Raw genomic sequence first — 21,211 nt, forward strand, 5'->3', positions numbered from 1 at the left:
TTAAAAGGGAAGAATACAGCCTATAGATGTGAGCAAGCTTAAAGTCTTTATCACTCCAAAATAGAGCCAAAAAGCCTGTCAAGACACGGGCTTAGGACTATATATACATGAAGGGTGAGTATAAGACACTGAAGGAAGAGCTAGAAAGAGCAACAGAACAGGAGGGTGTCCTTGCAGTTGCGGGCCCGCGTCCGTGTATTATCGCCCAAAGCAGGGTAGCCTATCACAGTGGTGGTTGGTCTGCCCTGCGTTTTGGCTGGAAGGGGGTTGTGTTGGACTTGGCCTTTTGGCAGGTTCACCCCTAAACTTTTTGCTTTTAAATGTGACTTGGAGCTGGTTGTTTTAGGCTTCTGCGCACTTTAACCCTGTGTCCTAGTGTAAAGTGCGTGCGGAATCTGAGTGTGTGTGGTGAGACTGGCCTGCCCTCCCATAGGAATGCATGGGAAATGTGTGTGTCCATGGTAGTTCCTGATATGTGGGGAGTGCATGAGCGAGTTGGGTATATGCGAACTCGTGAGATTAAATGCTGCACGACGGTGTGCGCAGATTTAATGTGTCTAGTGTAGAAGTGCCACTTCTAGAAGTTGGCATGTCTGTGTAGTAAATGTGAATTGACTGTCTGGCTTGTGATTGGCTGGAGCTGGCTGGTGTACCTGGCTCCAGGAGTCAGGATGGGTCTGCCCCGGTGGTGAATGCAGAGATCTGCATGTTGATGGGAGGGAGGAGTGCACCTGGGACCTGAATAGGTCTGGGCCTTCTCTACACAATGCTGGCTCTGCCCCCTGTGGTGCGACTGATGTCCCTAGCCTGTCCTGTGAATGAGGAGAGGGGCTGAGCACAACAAAGTGCTCCAGAACCAGCTGCGTCTGATTTTCCCCCTACCCTAAGCCCTCTAGACAAAGGAAATGCAATGTCCTACTAAGTGCTATTTCTACTAAGAGCTATTTCTGACGGTGGCCCATGTTGCCCTGTCCTGTGTATATAATCCCCTGTAACTATTGCCCAGTGCCAGTTGGCACAGTGTATCTGTGCGATTATGATCTAATGTGTTTATGGTTATAAAAAGTCTATTTTTATATATAACCTTGTGTGGAGGTCCAACCAGAAATCCCATTTCTAACAGGGTGGTTAGGGATAATCGTGCACCCTGTGATGGAAACCCCTTGGTGCCTGCCACACTGTGCATGGTTGGGAAGAGGGGACCTGTAGGTACTCCCACGGGCCCGGTTCGTAGGCCCCCGAGTGAAAGGGGCCTGCCACGGGCCTCCAAATACCAATTCCGGCAGCCTTTTCAATCCGGGCAAACTGAATCGGAAAGGCTGTCCGAATCGGTCATCGTACTTGCTCACTCAGAAACCAAGCCTATAAAGCTGTACAAATCGGCTCCGGAAAGGCTCTATGTCTCTGAATTCTTTTTGGAACCGATTGGGTCAGCGCTAGCGGATTCCACGCATCGTACTTGGTCGTTCAGAATTTGAAACGAGTCGGTCGGAAACAAGGGCTTTCGATCGGTTTCGGTAAAAACAAAACTGATTCGAAGTCCTTCTGACAGAGACTGGAATTGACCCCTTAACATGTTAGATTACAATAGCTAAACATAAAAGCCCTCCCATGGTCTAGGATAAAATACAAAAGCTGGAATGCATGTTTTAGTTAAAGTACTGAAAACCAATCATATTGTTGTCTGTAAACAGTGTATGGGAAGTTTGTGACCTGTTTAGCTCATACCCAAATTACAAAACGTAACCGCTATCTAAAACATTTGGCCCACATTTATAAAGGTTTTGCGTCAGATTTGCGGACATTTTTTAACTCAGGTCCAATGCAAAATCCTTTTTGGTATTTACAAACTAACGCATATTGGTACTTATGGCGATTTGCAACAAAGGACCAATTTGTGTTTCTCTGCATCAAAGGGGCAAACCGTTGAGTGGTAGATGGGTGTTCTCATTCAACCACCCATGCATTCTGATACAATAGCATATCTACTAACAATTAGTAGATAGTGTTGTGCCAAACCATTACAGCACTTGAAAGCAGACATTAAAAGGAGAAATACTTTTATTTTTCCATTCTTTCTGACTTTGCAAATGTTCTGCACTGTACACCACACATACAAAATGTGAACAGTTTTACAGCTTGTCTGGATATAGTATTTTGTATTGGAAGGATATCCTTCCAGTACAAACTCTATGCAGGTGCAACGGTGTATGTATGGTGCTCAGCAGCCTGATTCTGCGTCAGCACTAGGGAAAGGGAAGGAGAGTGCCATATCTCTGTAGATATGGCATGTTCCTGCTCCCTCCCTGTGATGCAATGCAATGTAGTAACTTTGGGTCTATGATGTGTCCGTGACACTTTTCTGGGCCTAGGTCTGCATGCAGACCTGCCCGGAAATCCTGTACTAAGCAGCTCTGAGGCACAGGTACTTTAAATTCAGAATTCTTGGTCAGAAGAAGGCACTGGAATCAGGAACCTGTAACCACTTTGATTTGAAAGGGCAGACTATTTGAGAGTGTGTTGAGTCCAAGCACATACATATGAGCTCAACAACAGATTTAGCTTGTGGCCATTTAAACTCCCCCCTCCCCCTTATGGATCAATGTCTCCTTTAAAGGCAGAGTTGTTTAGTGTGTCTTTGAGGTTATGCATCGAGGTATCTAACATACCCATGCACAATAAGTGAGAAATCATTGCTTGATACCTGCGTGTAATGCGACTTCCATAAAGTGACATATCAGGCATGATTTTAAATGAATGGATAACAGGTTCCTGTTTCCTCTTTCACGTGTGACCGGCTGCTGGGCTCTGGACTTGTGGACTGTTCTGTGTCCTCCAGGAATTAGAGTGCGCTCAGTTGTTTCCTCACTGGAATTACCTGTCCCTCTGCTTATTTACTCTTTTCGGATTCATAGCGGATTTCTGTTGGGTTGGGGAATGCGAAGAAGGGAAAGAAGGGAGTAACTCTGCTGCGTTACTGTGCAGTTTTGCATCCTATCCACCTGGTTATGTGAAATTCGGGTGGAATCACGGAGTAGCCTCAAGACGGGCGTGTTTTTTGCTCCTCGTTCCTTTGCACTCTTGTTTGGGAGTTTTTTTGATCTCTTTTGTGTTTATTTTTTTCCCTTCCTCCCTGCCAGGTTAAGAAGGTGTTATTTGTTGGGGATTCATATTTTTGGACTCCTGTTCTAAGACAACTCCACCTGCCTAAAGGGGGAGCCGCTTTTGCCACAGCCTCCCCTGAACCTCGGTGATTGGAGGGGGACTCGATCACCTAGAGAGCCCAGCCTTTGGCGCCAGGAGGCGCCGATGCTGCTCGGTGCGCCCGGGGGCGTATATAACAACTCGCGGCACCCGCTTCACGGGAGGCGCCCGAGCGAAGCGCGTCAGTGACTGGAAGAGGCTGGGCCACCTCTCTAACTCCTGAAAAGTAAGCTTTAGTTGAATACAATGGACAAACCACAGAAGTGTGTTCTTTGGAGGTCAGAGTCTAGCAATATGAGGAAACTGAAGGTGGGAGTAGGGGTTGTGGGTACGTTTGACGCTTTTCTCTCTGGGGCAGAATCAGTGCTAATGCATGAGATCCAAATCACTGAGCGCAGGTTATCACTTGAACCCCAAACGTCCCTTGGCACCCACAGCTATATAGCTCATCCCTCCCAATCGTTGACTAATTGTACCAATGATATATCATATAGCAGATTCACGACACAACTGAACCAGTGCCATTTACCTCACCCATTTTATCTAACTCGGACTGCTCTACCAATATGTCCATGGTCACTACTAGGGGCAAGAAGCTTACTGGGGTTGCAGGTAGCGAACCGCCTTAAAAAAAAAGGAAAGGCAGTGGACCTTCAAAGCCAATTCCCCCACCCTCCAAAGTAGCTTAACGTAAGGCAGTCACAAACGGCCATGGCAAAAACGGTAGCCAACAGTCTAAAGAAAAGCCAACTATTGCTACATGCCCCCTTGCTAGTGCTGCCCATTTACCGTTTTGCTGTCAAGCGCACTTGTGGACCAGCGCCCACCTCTCCGTTTGTTTCCTGCTGTGCTGCTCGCCGAGGGATCTCCTGCTGGTGCTGACTCTGCCCGCCTTCGGTGGGGGTGACTTCTGGTGAACTCGGGAACCCCAGGGCTGCGAGCGTGCAGGGACTACCTTACCCAGGTGTCCCTGCGAGACCGTGGTCAGCTTCCGGTCCGCTCTCCCTGGAGCTCCGCCCCCCGCCCATCAGAAGGCAGTTAAAATTACCTGGGCTTGCCCCTGACCTTTGGGACACATCGTTTTGCTGTCAAGCGCACTTGTGGACCAGCGCCCACCTCTCCGTTTGTTTCCTGCTGTGCTGCTCGCCGAGGGATCTCCTGCTGGTGCTGACTCTGCCCGCCTTCGGTGGGGGTGACTTCTGGTGAACTCGGGAACCCCAGGGCTGCGAGGGTGCAGGGACTACCTTACCCAGGTGTCCCTGCGAGACCGTGGTCAGCTTCCGGTCCGCTCTCCCTGGAGCTCCGCTCCCCGCCCATCAGAAGGCAGTTAAAATCACCTGGGCTTGCTCCTGACCTTTGGGACACATCGTTTTGCTGTCAAGCGCACTTGTGGACCAGCGCCCACCTCTCCGTTTGTTTCCTGCTGTGCTGCTCGCCGCACCCGCTCCGCGGGTGCCGCTTCGCCGAGGGATCTCCTGCTGGTGCTGACTCTGCCCGCCTTCGGTGGGGGTGACTTCTGGTGAACTCGGGGACCCAAGGGCTGCGAGCGTGCAGGGACTACCTTACCCAGGTGTCCCTGCGAGACCGTGGTCAGCTTCCGGTCCGCTCTCCCTGGAGCTCCGCCCCCACGCCCTTTCTCAAACACTACAAACACTGCTTGCTCTCCCGCAGCGCGGGACGCAGCCTCGGGGCGAAGACCGGGCTAAGAGCGGGCCGTTTGAGGCCGTTCGAGGACGGCAGAGGACGGCCCTGGCCCTGAACCCCTGCATCACTGCCTCCTATCTATCGGCAAGGTAGGCGGCATTGTGATTCTCATCCTTTCTTCCAGCATAGAGTGGCTGGCTACTAAACTTAACATTTACTGTTTCTGAGGACCACTTTGCTGTATTAGGCCCCGCAGCGCAGATGTCAACCATGCGCAACAGAACCAGAAGTTGCACAAAAAAAGCTATGGCCGTGACACAAGTGACCGGACCCATAGATCATTTCATTTCACGGGTAAATGAAACCATCGACAAGAGCATCATTTTGCTGGAAAAAAGAGTTTCCTTGGATCTCATGAACGCTAAGCGCTCGTCCCTGGGCTCTCTTGCAACTGCAAAATCTCCCTCCCAACAAGCCTCGAACCATTGTTCTTTACCCCTACCCCCAACTACTGCCGGCACGTTCACAGTCCCGAACGCTGTCGATCTATCAGTGACCCAATCTGACTCCGATCCGTCCTATGTTGACCTTGAGGCCACTCCAGATTTAGAAGCCTGCCAGCTATCTGATAAGCCAGATCTGAGTGCTGATAGGCAACCTGACATAGGAGCGGCTCCTGTATTGATCGACTCAGGGAGAAGGGCCACTATTCCTGCAAAGGTCCGCCTAAGACTAAAACCAAGGATAAACCCAAGACTAAAGCTAGGAATCACAACCTGGTATCGCCCACCCCACACTCGGCATCAGGCATACCCTGCTGGGTCGAAAATATGGTAATAGATCTAAAACTGGACCTTGAAGCTACAATAGCAGCGCAAATCAAGCCTTTAATTTCTAAACTTGATAGGCTAACGTCGCTAATAAAATCGAAATGTGCTAATAAGACGAGTGGGGTTGGGCCCACTCAGCCGCAAGGGACAAAAGAAGCACTTTCCAAGACTGCACCTTGCACTAAGCACGTAAAAGATCCATCCAGCAAGGCTAACATCCCATTAGCCAGTAAGGATCCAGCTACACTACACTCGACCCTAACAGGAAACAATCCTGCTTTACCCTTATCCCTACCTACCCCTAATGTGGTGGGCTCTGCTCCAGCATCACAAACATCTACTGAAGCAGACAATTTACAAGCCAAAGATTCAAATGGGAATTCCACCAACCCAACAGTACCTTCTTCCTCAAACAAGCCTCAAGGTTCTAAGCCAAAACAGTCACGCTTTAAGACAATTAGCCTGCCACCGGAAGTCTCTCCCTTTGTGGTAGTGTTGACGGCCGTTCCGCCACTGAAGGAGGGCGTAAAAGAAACTTTTGTAGAGTTAAGAAATAAATGCGCCCAGTGGCTCCAGTTACACAAGCCTCTACCTAGCCATATGAGTGGGAAAATTCTTTCTGTGCGTAGAGGGGATTGGGTGGGCAGGAATACGAAAACTATAGCAGGTGATGTAATCACAGTTAACTTCAGGGATATAGGGGCAGCAAGTTATATATGTAACACACCCAACAGTGGACCTGCTACCCAAATCAATCCACTCCCCCTGTCCTATTTTCTTCCCATGCCCCCAAGATTAAACTCCCATCGGCCTGTTTTCCCAAATAGCAGAGGGTTTATTTATCCTCCACAACATACCACCAAACAATGGCAGCAACCTCTACATTTCCCACAACTCCCAAAGCATACTACTCTTCAGTGGAAGCAGCCTTTTCAACCTCCACAACCCCTCCATCATCCTGCTCAGCAGTGGCAGCAACCCCTTCAGCCCACACAACTTGCAAACCACCAGTGGCAACAGCCGTGGCAAGGATTGCCCCCTCCCTTTGATCCCTTTTTTTCACAGTTCGCTCACTCAAATAGATTCTGTGTGTTAGATGAGGTAGATTGACTTAACCTCACGGAAGCTCCAGCCCTAAACTCTGATACCAATAGGGATATGGAAGATGTTCCCTCAGCCATCCCTCACCCTATTTGTCCCGAATCTCCAACAGTGGCAGCTGTTATACCACTATCCGATGCTCCAACCAGGGACTGTGAAGACCTAATTAACCCCAAAAGTACTACCAACATTAGAGGTAATCTAACATTTGGTGAAATAAAAATCCTTAGTTGGAACCTTGCGGGGATTACTAGGAAATTAGGTCTGCCTGAGTGGAACGTCCTGATTGAAGCCCACAAGATCTGTGTATTCCAGGAGACCTGGAGCACTGAGCCACTGTATCGAGTTGGGTTTGTTACCATCTTACACTAGCTGATAAACCTAAGCATAGGAAGGGGGGTCCATCAGGGGGGCTTATCATCTGGGTAAGCATTTCGCTCAATTGTCGAATAACTATTAAGCGGACAGGTAACCCAGATATTCTTGGCATTTCTCTATCTGGCCATCGTGGGGGATTAACAGTAGATCTCTACGATGTCTATGCTAGAGGTTCCAAAAATGGGTGTACTTCACCCGTAATATCCGATCATACAGATTCTGATCATATTATAATAGCAGGAGATTTTAACTGCACATATGAGCCACTTCCCCTAGAAGGAATACCTGATCTAGGAGAAGAGGACAGTAGATGGGGTATTCCTACGCTCTCTATCCCTCCTATTAAGCGCTGGACTCGTAGTGCAATAGAGCTTAATGCATTGACTCTAGAGTTCGGATTAAGGGCAGCTAATGGCCGCACATCCTCTGACCAGATGGGTGCCCCAACATTCAACAGAGTTGGTCATTCCTCGAGGATTGACTATATTCTGTTGGATCGGGGGCTCTGGAGTTCGGTCATTGATATGGCTATTATCCCGACCATAGAGAGTGACCATAATTCACTTTCTTTATCCATAATTAATCTCTGGTCCCCCGGAGTGCCGTTAGTATCTCCGAACTGTCCCCAGGGGATTACTGTTTCCTCTTGTGGAAGACGCCTTAAGTGGAATAAAATCTTGGGTAATGTTGACAAACTCTCCACTATCGAAGAAGTGCTCAAAGGCTCACAAGAGGAAATCAGTTCCATAGACCCACTCTTGGCAGCTGATAGGGCAACTCCTATTTATGAAGCAGCCGTAAAAACAATAGGGGATGTTTTTTGGGTAAAAGGGTCTGCAGGGAAAACCATGCCCCAAAACAAAACTAAAGGGAGACACGACTGGTACTCTGCATCATGTAGGAAAGCCAAAGCACGCCTAATTGAGGCAGTCAAAGGAAAGTCCCAACCGCTAATACAGACGGCTAGGAGAGAACATAAAAGAGCTTTGGAGCTAGCGAAAAGGGAGTGGGAAGATGCCTATTGGTCAACTCTCAAAGAAGCTAGCTCTAAAAAAGACTCGAAATGGTTCTGGGATACCATAAGAGCCCGCAATAGACCAGATAGTGATCTGATAACTTGTAATATCCCAAGCCAGGCGTGGGTCGATCACTTCTCTAAACTTTATACTTGCCATGATGATCTTGATGAGGGTGGGGTGGTCCTACCTTCGTTCACTCTAAATCATGAAATCTGGCATATTGACCTTGATTTTACGGTCAAGGAAGTGGAATATGCAATAAGCACTATTATTCCACAAAAAGCGGCTGGTCCCGATGGCATTCCTGGTGACCTCTTAAAGGCTGACAGTGTAAAATGGGGTAAATTGATCCATTCTCTCCTTGTTGCCATTTGTAAAGGTGCCCCTATTCCTTCATCGTGGAAGGGGGCCGAGGTGGTCCCTATCTACAAGAAAGGATCGAAGGCTGATCCATCCAACTATAGGCCGATCAGCTTGTTGGACATTGGCCAAAAAGTTGTCGGCAAAGTCCTGTTAGTTAGAATTCTAAATTGGGTAGAAGAAAACAAAATTCTTTCTGACTTTCAGGCAGGTTTCAGAGTGGGCACAGGGACGATTGAGCAAGCTTTTAGGCTCATGATGGTGTACTGGAAGGTGGTGGTTATAGGCAAGGGCAGTCTTTATCTCGCGTTTATCGATTTAAAGACTGCCTTTGACCTTGTACCTAGGGAATCACTTTGGAAAGTACTCGCTGACATGGGGCTGCCACACTATTTGCTGTCCCTACTAGTTAGGTTGCACCAAGATAGCTTTGCCCAAGTCAGGTGGGGCCCTGGAGGGGAGAAAACGGGTAGCATTCCGGTTGAGAGAGGTGTCCGCCAGGGATGTGTTCTGGCTCCCACCCTTTTCTCTCTCTACATCAATGGGGTGGTTGAGCATCTCCTCGAACATCCTTCTGATGAACCATCCCTGGCTGGCGAACGCATACCGACCCTCCTCTTCGCGGATGATACGCTTTTAATTTCCAAATCCCCAATGGGACTCCAGAGACTTTTGGACAATTTTCAATCCTTTTGCACCAAACGAGGTCTGGTAATAAACACAAACAAAACGAAGTACCTCGTGCTGAATCCGCCGAAGCAACATGTGCGCTCTCCCACTCTGAATGCTGAGCTCTTGGAAAGGGTAAAGGTCTTTGACTATCTTGGGATACGACTATCGCACAAAATGGACTGGACCCCACACTTAGATAAAATGCTGATGAGCCACAAAAGGATTACAGGAGCCCTTTTGAAAGAGCAACGATCCTGCACAACAAGGCCTATAGCTACAGTCCTCGAGATCTATTCAGCTAAAGGTGTCAGCTCTGCCCTCTATGGGGCTGAACTTTGGGGTTCATCTACCACTGATGCTCTGCAGAGATCTGAAAACAAATTCTGCAGAGCAATTATGTCCCTCCCTCAAGGCACCCCTACACTTCCTCTAATGATGGACTTAGGCTGCCCCCAGATTGATGATATTGCCAAATTCCGTCCTTTATTACTATGATCACGCATCTGGCGGGTGGAAGAACTAAGTGGATATGCCAGAGGTCTAGCAGAAATCATGTCATCGCCAAGTTGGCACAAAATCAAATGGCTGAGAGACATGAAGAGTTTACTAACAAAGTTGGGCCATATTGAATCATGGTCGAGTAGAACATCACCCCCGAAGCTAGTCCTTAAAAAGCTTTACTGGGACTGGATCTGCTCACAAAGGAATTCTAGCACCACCCTGGGCAGGCTCACAGAGGATTTCTTGAAGTTCAAAGATTGTCCTAGACGGGAATTGTACCTTGATGCAATTGGAAAACACTTTGATAGGGCCTTGTACTTTAGGTTCAGAGTGGGAACCCTTCCACTTAATACTCTTACCGCAAGATGGAAATCCCACATGGAAATGTCCGAGCTATGCCCAGCCTGCCTTGCCAAACCGGAATCACTGGCACATTTCATGTTGGAGTGCAGCGAGTACGCAACTCCAAGGAGGGTCTGGCTCAAAAACTTATGCCGCCAGCTGGGGACTAGGAGCCATGACGTGGCAATTAGGATACTCATATCCGATAGTAGTGTACCCTATGCTTGTGCCCTAGCCAAATTTCTCTCATGGGCTTGGGCTATTCGAGCCAAAAGGCTGAAATCAACTGTTTAATTCTATTTTTATAAAATGTTTCAACTGAATGAACTGCCATCTTTTTTCTTCTTGATTAAGAAATCTGTGAAAATTCAACCAATTAATTGGCTAGTTTTTTTGATTGTACAAACAATTATTACTGAAATCATTGTCACTTTTAATATTATGCACATAGACAACAAAATCTTTTTTTAATCTATTACTGTTTTTACATGTACGTTTGACCTACTGTGCTGCTTTTATGATAATTGTTTTATCGAAATAAAGCTTTTTGACTTTGACTTTGATTTACCGCCCTTGTTTAACATGGATAAGCTTTGTTCACAGATAGAACTAAAAGTGTTAACTCTGAATGACCCCCGACTCAAGAAAGTGACCTCGATCAAAGATAGACCTAATAAAATAGAGCAGGGCATACTAAGTAGTCCCCGATAACTCTAATGGGCAGAGGGGTGCTGGTACTATGACACAATAGGTGAGGGGAGATGTATCAGTACCAAAGGGACCCCCAGAAAATGCATGCCGCCCTATACCATCAACAAAAACAGCAGCAACCTCTGAGGCCACACAACCCGATAAGGCTTCAGAGGGTGGAACGCTGCCGACAACAACTTCGCAGCTAAGGAAGAGCGGTCTTCGGGGACGGCATTCTGAGCCCTATGCTGCTAGTGCTGCTAGTGCTCAGAACCATCATACCTTCCTACATCTCCCCCAGAAGCTACTCCCCATACATTTGTTTTGGGCAATGTTCCAATGCTTCCTTCCAATGCACGGGAGCACTGGTCAACATTAAGAATTATTTGTTGGGTAATAGGATTGGCTTAAAGGAGTATATTTTTCTCAAATTTAAAATGGTTCGTAGAGTCCCCCGGGTTGGAAAATCTCACAAGTCTTTACCAGGTGATTGAGTTGTCCTAAATTTCAGGTCGCCAAGTCTGGTCCAGCATACATTAGAGAGGGCTGGGAACTGTTTCATCAAGGAGGATGACATAAACATCTTTCCATAGTTTTTTTTTATCAATCAACCAGCACCCTCAGGTGTAGCGAGATGAGCGGGTTATCCAGAACACACAGCCAACATGACTCCCCGGTAATCACAAGCAATCGCTTTGAAATCTTCTCTTCTTTAGAGGACATAGATTGACTGGGAGCCATAGACAATCCCCCTCTAACTGGAACACTAGTATCTATGGGCCAGACAGGGTCTGACTTAGGACCGCGTATTCCCGACCCCGCTGTAATATCTGAACCTATGGCCAGTTGGAAAGTTACATATGCCAATAGTTCTGACATTGAAGGGGGTGCGTGCCAATCGCAGATGGAATTAAAAAATGGGGTGGGGAGAAGACTTCATCCCACCCACTTTTCGTAAGATCTCAAACTTCATCCAGTACTCCCAGTCTGGTAACTGCAGAAAACGATCATGTATCTAACTCCCAAGTAAATACCAGAAACACAACCATAGGGCCCTTAAAAAACATATATGTCCATAGCCTCCTGGAATATGGCAAGTCTATCTTCCAAAACCTCCTCAACTGAGTAGTCAACATATATTGACAGTCATGATGTCTGGATATTCTAGGAGACCGGTCATTGGATAAAATTTACCACTCTGGCTTTTTACATTTTTCAAAGGCTGCTTTAGGAGGGCAGAGACGGAGACCTATAGGCAGGCTGACCTGTTGGGTCAGACAGCAATTGGGCATTTCGGTGAAAGAAGTATTCATCTATAGTCCAGACATCATGGCCATACGGATCAGTATGGTGCATAGACCTGATGTTTTGATTCATTCATTCAAAATAGCTTTATTCGATTTTGAATACAGAATCATAAAAGCACAAAAAATACATTTTCAGTTTAAGAATAGTGAGTAAAAAGCCTTTAAAAGAAATTTATTAATACAATGGTTAAAATATCAGATGTGTCCTTTCTCAAATTCATTAACAGGTAGAGACATATTTACAAAAATTCATAAAGCGTTACATCGCCTTTCTAAGGGCTATAATGGTCTTCAAATAAGATGCCACTGCCTTTATCTCAAGAACAGTCTCTAATTGCTTAAGTTTGCAGTACGCATCATGACATCCTCTGATGCCCCATTTGGTAAATATAGGTTTTAAAAACTGTTTCTTGGGGGCTAAGTAAAAAAGACAGAAGAGAATAGAATGAATGTTTGTTTGGTTTGACGATCCATCACAAGGACACTTTTCCAGCTGTTTGCCCCAGTCATTGCATTTAGGGAATGTTATCAGACGGAAAAATGTGTCAGCCCGGAACCTAGTCAAGAGCATTCTAGAATATGGGCTGCTCTCCATGATTAGATAAAGTTTCATTCCTTCCGGTTGAATAGGTACGCCGTTTAAATTGTTGGTGTTTTTTTCTTTCTCGCTCGACCACCTTTTATTAGCCAGATGTTCCTTGATGGTCTTTTTCAAGGAGCGCTTGGAGATAGTTTCCAGGCGCAGCGGGTCATTGAAATATTCTTCATGGCCAATGTTTATGGACATGTTTCTCACGTAGTTCAGCCATTTGATGTTTCGCGCCCCCTCTAAGTTTAAGCAGTCCAAGACAATTTCCCTGTTCAATGATGTTTCCGGGGTAGTCCAAATTTTATGCCACAAAAGGAGGGGGCTGGTTTTTTTTTTTTTTTAAATTTGTTTTTATTGTTGCTATCACATGGTACACAGTAACGGTGAATCATCCTTCAGTGCAGCGTCAACATTTAGCTGCCTTCAATCAATAGAGCAACATTTTAAATTTTACCCCCCCCAACTTTAAACTTGTTACTACAAGGGTCAAGGTACACGATCCGTGTCAGAAATCCATTATAACAATTGGCGTGTCTAGAAGCATCTAACGGCATTTTACACATTTACTGATAAAAACAGGCTCGCCTACACTTACAATTCCCAGGGCCTCATGTCGTGCGCTGCTTCTGATACCTACTCCTCCCCCCACCCACTACTCTACATCCTCGTCCTCTCCTGAGTTGTCCCCATCTTCCTCCTCAGGCAGAGGCTCACAAATGTCTCCTCTGTATGCGTTCCAGGGTGTCCAGATTTTGTTCCATTTGCGTGGATTACGCCTCTGTTGGTACACCGCCCTCTCCGTCACCATAAGCATATCCATGTTCCTGCACCACTGCGCCAGTGTCGGTGTCTCCAGTGCCCCCCAATTTTTTGCGATGTCCCGCTTTGCCAGCATCACCCCAATGATCACCCATTGTTTCGCATGCAGTGACATGTCTGTTGGGCCCCATACATTCAATAGGCAAACCCTAGGGTCAGGCGTGAACGGGTTCTGTAGGGTCTGGCTTATCGTGCGTGTTACACGCCTCCAGTATTCTTGTATATTAGGACAGGTCCACACAGTGTGGAACAGTGTACCCTCCTCCCCACAATTCCTCAGGCAATATGGGTGTTCTGCCCTGTGTATTTTATATAGTGTCGTGCGGGTGTAGTAGACCCTATGTAATACTTTAAATTGGACCAATCTGAATCGGGTGGATATACCTGCCTCCCTGGGCGATGCCAGAGCTGCATTCCAGTCCGCCTCATCCAGGTCCCCTATCTCGTCCTCCCAACATTCCTTCAGCTTCCCCAGCGGATCTGGTAGGTTGTTCAGTAGTTTGCGGTAAGTGAGGGAGGTCGCACTTGCCTCCATATAATCCGTAAGCAGTCGGTCCTCTAACGGAGCCGACTCCGGAACTGTCACACCCGGCTCCAACACAGACATGAGTGCGTGCCTAATTTGTACGTATCTGTATGTTTCAGTTACCCCAAGGTCATACTGTTCCCTCAGGGTCGCAAAGGAGAGCACGCCCTCTCTCGTCCATAGATCGCCCACCGTGGAGATTCCGATGTTATCCCACTGGTCAAACCCTTTAGAACTGCGCACGTTACCGAGGGCCTTGGCATCCCATAGTGGTGTGAGTTTAGTGATCACTCCCTCCCATGCAAGCCGCCTCTGAGCTTTATGCCATAGAGCTACAGTGTGTTTGGTAGGTCCTTCCAGCTTCCTCACCATTCCTTTGTTGTAGAGTGGGGCCAGGAGGGTGGTCGTGCCCAGTTGGCGTCTATCCGCCATGTAAGCCGGGTCATCTTGTGCACTATGGATCCACTGGTTGATCACCTTAAGGTGAGCTGCCCAGTAGTACAATTCAAGGTTGGGGAGGGCTATCCCCCCGCTGTACCAGTCTCTAGTTAATTTCAACTGCGCTACCCTGGCCGGTTTGCCTCCCCACAGGAGGCCTGACAATTGTGCCGACACGTGGCGGAAGAATGATACGGGGACTATCGCCGGCCTGTTTTCCAGGACATATAGGAAGCGAGGCAGCGCCATCATTTTAAAGAGCGCCGCCCTACCTAGAAGTGTCAAGGGGAGATTCTTCCAGTGGCGCACGTCTGCCTTCAGCCTGTCCAGCTGGGGCTTAAGGTTCAGGTCTAGAAAGGTTGAATGTTCCCTTGTAATTTGAATCCCTAGGTACTTGAAGGAGATGGGTTCTACGAGCAATTGGCAATCCGTAGGTAGGACCGGAGGGTCACCCTGCACCATATAGATTGTGGACTTGGACCAGTTAAGTTTATAGCCTGAAGCTGCACCGTGCCTCTCGCACAGTGCCAGTAGGACCGGGATACCGTTCGTAAGGTCCGTGAGGTAGACGAGCATGTCGTCGGCATACAGGGAGACCCTATCTTCCCAACCACCTCCCCACTGTATGCCTTTCAGTAGCTGGGTGGTTCTGATACTCGTGGCCAGGGGTTCCAGCACTAAGGCGAATAACAGCGGTGAAAGCGGGCATCCTTGTCTCGTGCCCCTCGCCAGCGGAAGCTCCCTCGAGATATGCCCATTTGCAGTCACCCTTGCCACGGGTTCGGTGTACAGTAATCTGACCCATGATATGAATTTCGAGCCAATACCTATGTGTTCCAGGACCGCAAAGAGATAGCGCCACTCCACCATGTCAAACGCCATCTTGGCATCCAATGACAGCACCGCTGCCGGCTCCTCCAACTGTGGGGCTCGTGCTAGCACCCCGTGCAGCCGTCGCAAATTCAGCGCCGTACTCCGGTGTGGCATAAAGCCCGACTGGTCCGGATGTATCAGGGGCGCCAGATGGGGCAGCAGTCTGTTGGCCAATAGTTTTGCCAAAATTTTACTCTCGGCGTTGAGAAGGGAGATCGGGCGGTATGATCCGCACTCTTCAGGGGGTTTGCCGGGCTTTGGTATTGCGATGATTGTGGCTGTGCGCTGATCAGGAGGCAGTCACCCCCGCTCCTGGCACTCCCTGAACATATGGAGCAATGGTGTGGACAGCGTTTCGGACATGAGTTTGTACCATTCTATCGGCACTCCATTGGGGCCCAGTGCTTTCCCTGGGTGTAACGCTGCTATGGCTATCTGTATTTCTTCGGCCGTCAGGTCGGAGTCAAGCTCGTCCCGATCGTCTTGCGAGAGAGTACGGGTAGGCACTCCCATGAGGGAACTTTCTACCATCTCCCGCGTGACCTCGAACTCGGGGGAGTATACGGAGTGAAAATGGTCTGCCAGGAGTTCTACTATTCGCGCCGGACTGGTATGTATCTCACCAGCTGGGTCTTTCAGTTGCAGTATGGCCCTCTGCCCACCCCGTGTCTTCTCAAGCCACGCCAGGAGCTTCCCTGCTTTATCTCCTATGTCATACACCCTACTCGTTGTTGCTGCCATACTGTCCATTACCCTGCGACGTACATGGTCGGTATGCCGCTGCTGGCACAGTCGGAGCGTGTGTTGGGTAACCCAGTCGGGTTCCTCTCGTGGTCCTGTGTTGCCTTGTCAAGTTGTTCCTCTAGCTCTACCAATTCTTGACGCTGTGTGCGCTTGTGCTGCGTGATGACTGAGATTGCCTGTCCGCGAAGAACCGTCTTGTAGGCCTCCCACAGGATGGTATGTGACGCCACCGAACCTACATTTTCGGTGAGGTACGATCGCGTACCTCTCTTCAAAGCCCTGGCTATACCCGGTTCCCTGAGGTATCCCGGGTAGATAGGGTAGACGCGTCTATGGGTTCGTTCCTGACTGGACAGAGTCAGTGTCAGCGGGGAGTGATCGGAGACCCCTCGCGGTCTGATCTGAGAGTCAGTGAAATTGAGGAGGCCCCCCCCCAACGTAAGGAAATAGTCAATCCGTGATAGGCTGTCGTGAACTGCCGAGTAGTATGTGTATTGCCGGTCTTCTGGGTGAAAACGCCTCCATATATCTATTAAACCCTGTGCTTCCATGAAGTCATGCAATCTGGAGGGCCCTGGTGTTTGTGTACGCACTGGGTGGCGGTCTAGGGAGTTGTGTGCCACTGCATTGAAATCACCTCCCACGATGAGATCCCCTTCTGGAAGGTCTAACAAAAATTTCCCCAGTTCCAGGAGAGCTATGGTGTGCAGTGCCAGCGGGATATACACCGAAACCACGTTAAGCGGCTTCCCCTCCCACTGCCCATGTATCGCCGCAAAGCGCCCCTGGGTGTCAATGCTAACTGATTGGGTTATGAACTTGGATGAGCGATGCATTAGTATCCCTGTACCCCGGGACCCTTTAGTAAACTCAGAGTGGACAACCATGCTGTAGCCTTTCCTATCTAGGGCCCGTGTGGCTGTGCCAGTGAGGTGTGTTTCCTGTAGTAGGACCAGGGCTGGATTCAACCTTTTTATACTCTGTAGGACCAGCCCACGTTTAATTTTGTCTCCCAGACCCCTCACGTTCCAGGACATGAGGTTTAGCGGGGGTGCCTGCCCCATATTAGTGCCCCCCCCATCATGTTTGGATGAGCGGAAGGATAATTGGTGCGCGTAGAGGACTAGGCTGCCTGTGAAGTGAGCCTGCGTGCTGTGCCGCGACACTACCATTCTACGCTTGTGTACCCCATGGTATCTTCCTAGACCCTGTGTACAAACTAAAAACCAAAACCACATCCTACCCCCAACTCCCCCCCTCCCTGCCCCCCTGCTCAACGGACTCCAAACTGCCCGCCCCCCCAACTCAGCAGAGTGCCTGACCCCAACCCAAAACACAGTACTTGCTCGCTGGGGTGGAGGAATCTCCGTAGTCAGCGGCCCCCTTCCTCAGCCGCGGAGGCCCCTCAGCCCAGTGTCCAAGGCGGCACTGCCGGTCGTCGTTGTCGTCGATTCAGCCAGACAGTAGCAGTGACTCACTGTTCCCCATCGGCGCTCTCCTCTTGTAGATCAGTCAAAGGGGAATGTATCTCCGCATCTTCGTCGTTGGCTTGTGAGCCCTGTCGGGATCCAGCATTACGGTGTTTGCTCTGCCTATTGGAGCGACGAGGGAGGCCCGCCGTCCTCCACCCCTCCAGCCATTCCTGCGCCACCTCCGGGGAATCAAAAAACCAAGTTTTGTTATCTGCCACGATCCGAAGCTTGGCCGGAAAAAGCATTGAGTACGGGATTTCCCTGGCTCTCAGTTCCTTTTTGACTTCGAAAAAGGTTCTCCTCCTCTGTGCAACCTCGGCTGTGTAATCCGGAAAGAAGGCCAGTGTGGCGTTCTGGATCTTAATAGGGGGTGAGTTCCTTGCCGCCTGTAGGATGGCGTCCCGATCCCTGAAATTGAAGAGCCTCGCTACGATCGGTCTGGGGTTAGCGCCCGTCTTATGGCGTCCCCCCGGGACCCGGTGCGCCCTTTCCACTGTGAGGAAGGCGGAGAGACCTTTGGGCTTTAGGGTCTGCGTGATTAGGTTCTCCACGTATAGGTCCATCGCCCTCGTGTCTTCCGATTCCGGCACACCTATTATACGGATGTTATTCCGCCTCGAGCGCCCTTCCTGGTCATCGAGCTTGTCGCGCAGTTCCTTATTTTCCTTTGAGATGCGTTCCATACTAATCTGCAGCTCCGATACGTCTTCAACCAGGGATTTGGTCACCACCTCCATATTATTCACCTTCTCCGTCATCTTATGAAAGTCCGCCCTTATAAGTGTGATTTCGGCTGAGATCGACCCCACCGTGGCTTGCACCTGTGTGAGGGCCCGCATGACATCGTCTATGGTCACCTTCTTGCCACCGGCTGCTTCAGCCGTCTTGCCCGATTGTGATTTGGCGTCCGGTGAGGGAGAGCCGGGCTTTTCGTATGCAAACCGGTCCAGGCGCGACTGCGCCGCCACGTTTTTTGGCCCCTTGCCGGCCATCTTGGCTGCGAGACTCGCCAAAGGTGAATGTAGCCGGTGTCCCAGTCTCCTGAGCCGGTCCAACTTTTTGTTCGTGTTTACACCTGGTCCCCCCGGGGCCGACCCAAGCGTTCCTACCCCAGATAGCTACCGGACACAGTCTAAGGGCCCACGCTGCGTTCAGAGGGTATGTGTGGCCCCTGAGAGTTGTTCGTGGCCCCTGCGGCCAGCGACGACAGTAGGTATTGCAGGGTCCCTGTAGTCTGGTGGTGCTCTCACGATTTTCAATGGGGACGGTGGGGTGAAGTTGCCAGCTGAGACTCAGACCCCTGCGTGGGGCAGTCTATATCCTATTTTCCCCCTGGAAGGGCGTCCGCTCCTCCACTCCAGTCCCTCGTGTGCCGCCCTTGTCCTGTGGCCGTCGGATCTACCGCCTGGTACCCCTGATGGCAGCGTGGGGCCCGTGACACCGCTAGGTCAATCTGTCCGGATTTAAGATAAGCGTCCCACGTGGACGCACTGCTGCTCTCGGAGTCGGCACCGGGAGGATGCCCAATCAGGTCTATTGCTCGCCGCTGCGTTCTTGTTCAGCGGAGGGGCCCCGGGGCTACACTGCGGTCAATTTGGCAGCACGAGTTCTTCCGTCGCCCGTCCCAGTGCTCTGTCTGCCACGCCGGGTCCGCAGCGGCTGATGCAGGTCTTCAATGGGACTCAAGATTGCGGACACCAGTCCCGATGTCGCCGCACTGCGCGCCTTTACCCGTCCCTGCAGGCTGTTCAGGTCGTCCTCCTCCTCACCTTGGACGGGCGCTGGGGCACACAGTACGGGCTCCTGAGGTCCGGTGTCGGTAGGTGGACGCTCCGGTTCCCTCTCCGCTGTCGCCGGCCGCGGTCGGGCCCTTCCGGTGTCACCCTGCCCGGGACAATCCGCTTCCTGCCAGGTCAGCAGCGCAATTTGCTCCCCGGCCCGGATGTTTCACGCAGGCCCACACTGGGTGCTGTCAAAACTGCTCTTCCCGACCTCGGATTGAAGTCCCGCTGGTCTGGATCGCTGCCGCCCGGTCCTGGGCTTCGTTGCCTTCCCGCCTGGGAATTGTTATGGAAGGATAAATGATCGGATTTCACTGGGAGCCGCTTCAGTTACGGAGCTCTCCTCCTAAGCTGCCGCCATCGCCAGCTGCTGGCCACGCCCCCGAGGGGGCTGGTTTTGATCGCGTCCTCTACATAGGAAAGCCCCAATTCGTTATGACTGAAAAAGATAGATAACGATTTTGGCGTGGCAAGCAGATACCGTAAAAAGTTGTTTTCAGTCAGTTGTATCTGCTTAGAAATTGTAAAACCCCAGATTCCTGCGCCATATGTCCCAGTGGAAAGACATCCGGCCTTGTAAATTTGTATGAGTTCTTTGGCCGGACGACCACCAAGTTTCCTTGAGAAATGTATTGGGGCTCCGGTTGCTCTACTGAATGCCAAATTTCTAGCATGGACCGCCTTCGCCCAATTTCCCTTATCGTTGAAATGTATTCCCAAATAACAGAAAGTAGCAGTATTAAGTATCTTTTTTTGATTTAAAAAGATTGTTTTGGGCGATTTTCTGGAAGGGCCGGATCTCATGGAATAAGTCTTTGTTACATTAATTGTTAGCCCATGAGTGTTCATGTAATTTGAAAATTCCACTACCGCCCTCTGCATGCCGATTGGGGTCCGTGATAGTATTGCGGCATCATTCGCATATAAGAGGATTGGTATGGAAGTCCCTCCCACTGAAGGATAGTCGAACTGAAACTTCCTCATGTGCTCCACCACTGTATTTATGTATAGTATAAAAAGGAAGGGTGCGAGAATGCACCCTTGCCTCACGCCTCTGTTGATATGAAACCTTTCTGAGCATTGGCCATCTCTGCCGTACCTGACTCTTGCCCCTGCATTTCTATAAAGTTCCTTAATAAAAACGATGATCTTGTATTCTATGCCCAAGCACTTCAGCTGTCCCAAAGCTTTATGTGGTCTACGCAGTCAAAGGCAGAGGTCAGGTCTACGAATGTTATGTGTAGACTTTCGTGCTTTGCCTCTGTATATTTAGCGACCAGGAGGGCCAGGTTTAGACTCTGCTCTATTGTACCCTTCCCTTGGCGGAAGCCATACTGAAGAGGGGTTATGATGTTATTTTCTTCCGACCAATCTTGGAGCCTATTTAGAGTGATCCTGCCTGCTACCTTCATCAGTGTGTCTAGAAGTGAAATTGGACGATGGCAGGCAGGATAATTTCTATTGCCCTTTTTAAAGATTGGCACCACAATTGCCTCGGGCCATGTGGGTATAAAACCTACGGTGTTAATGCTGTTCAGAACGTTGGTTAGGAGGGGAGCCCAGAGTTTTATCTCACTTTTATATATATCGATGGGGACCCCGTCGGGTCCGGGTGCTTTGCCCGATGCGCTGTCATTGATGGCCTTTAAGACTTCCCTATAGTCAAAGGTGATTCCCAACATGAACTGGGCAGGGGGCTCTTTGGTTGATGTTGGGCTTATGCATCCTATTTGGTTAGGATTATTGTACAGATGTGTAAAGTGTTCAACGCACGCCTCCCCTGACACTGCAATTTCTATTGCGTCGTTGTCACTGTTTTGGAAGAAAGGCGCATTAACTGCCTTCCAAAAGGCGGTGTTATCGTTTTTCTGACATGCTAGATGTAAGTTTTCCCATAAGTCCCGCTTTAATTCCTTCCTCC

This window comes from Lissotriton vulgaris, chromosome 3_1 (assembly GCF_964263255.1).
Source record: "Lissotriton vulgaris chromosome 3_1, aLisVul1.2, whole genome shotgun sequence".
Taxonomy (NCBI): Eukaryota; Metazoa; Chordata; class Amphibia; order Caudata; family Salamandridae; genus Lissotriton; species Lissotriton vulgaris.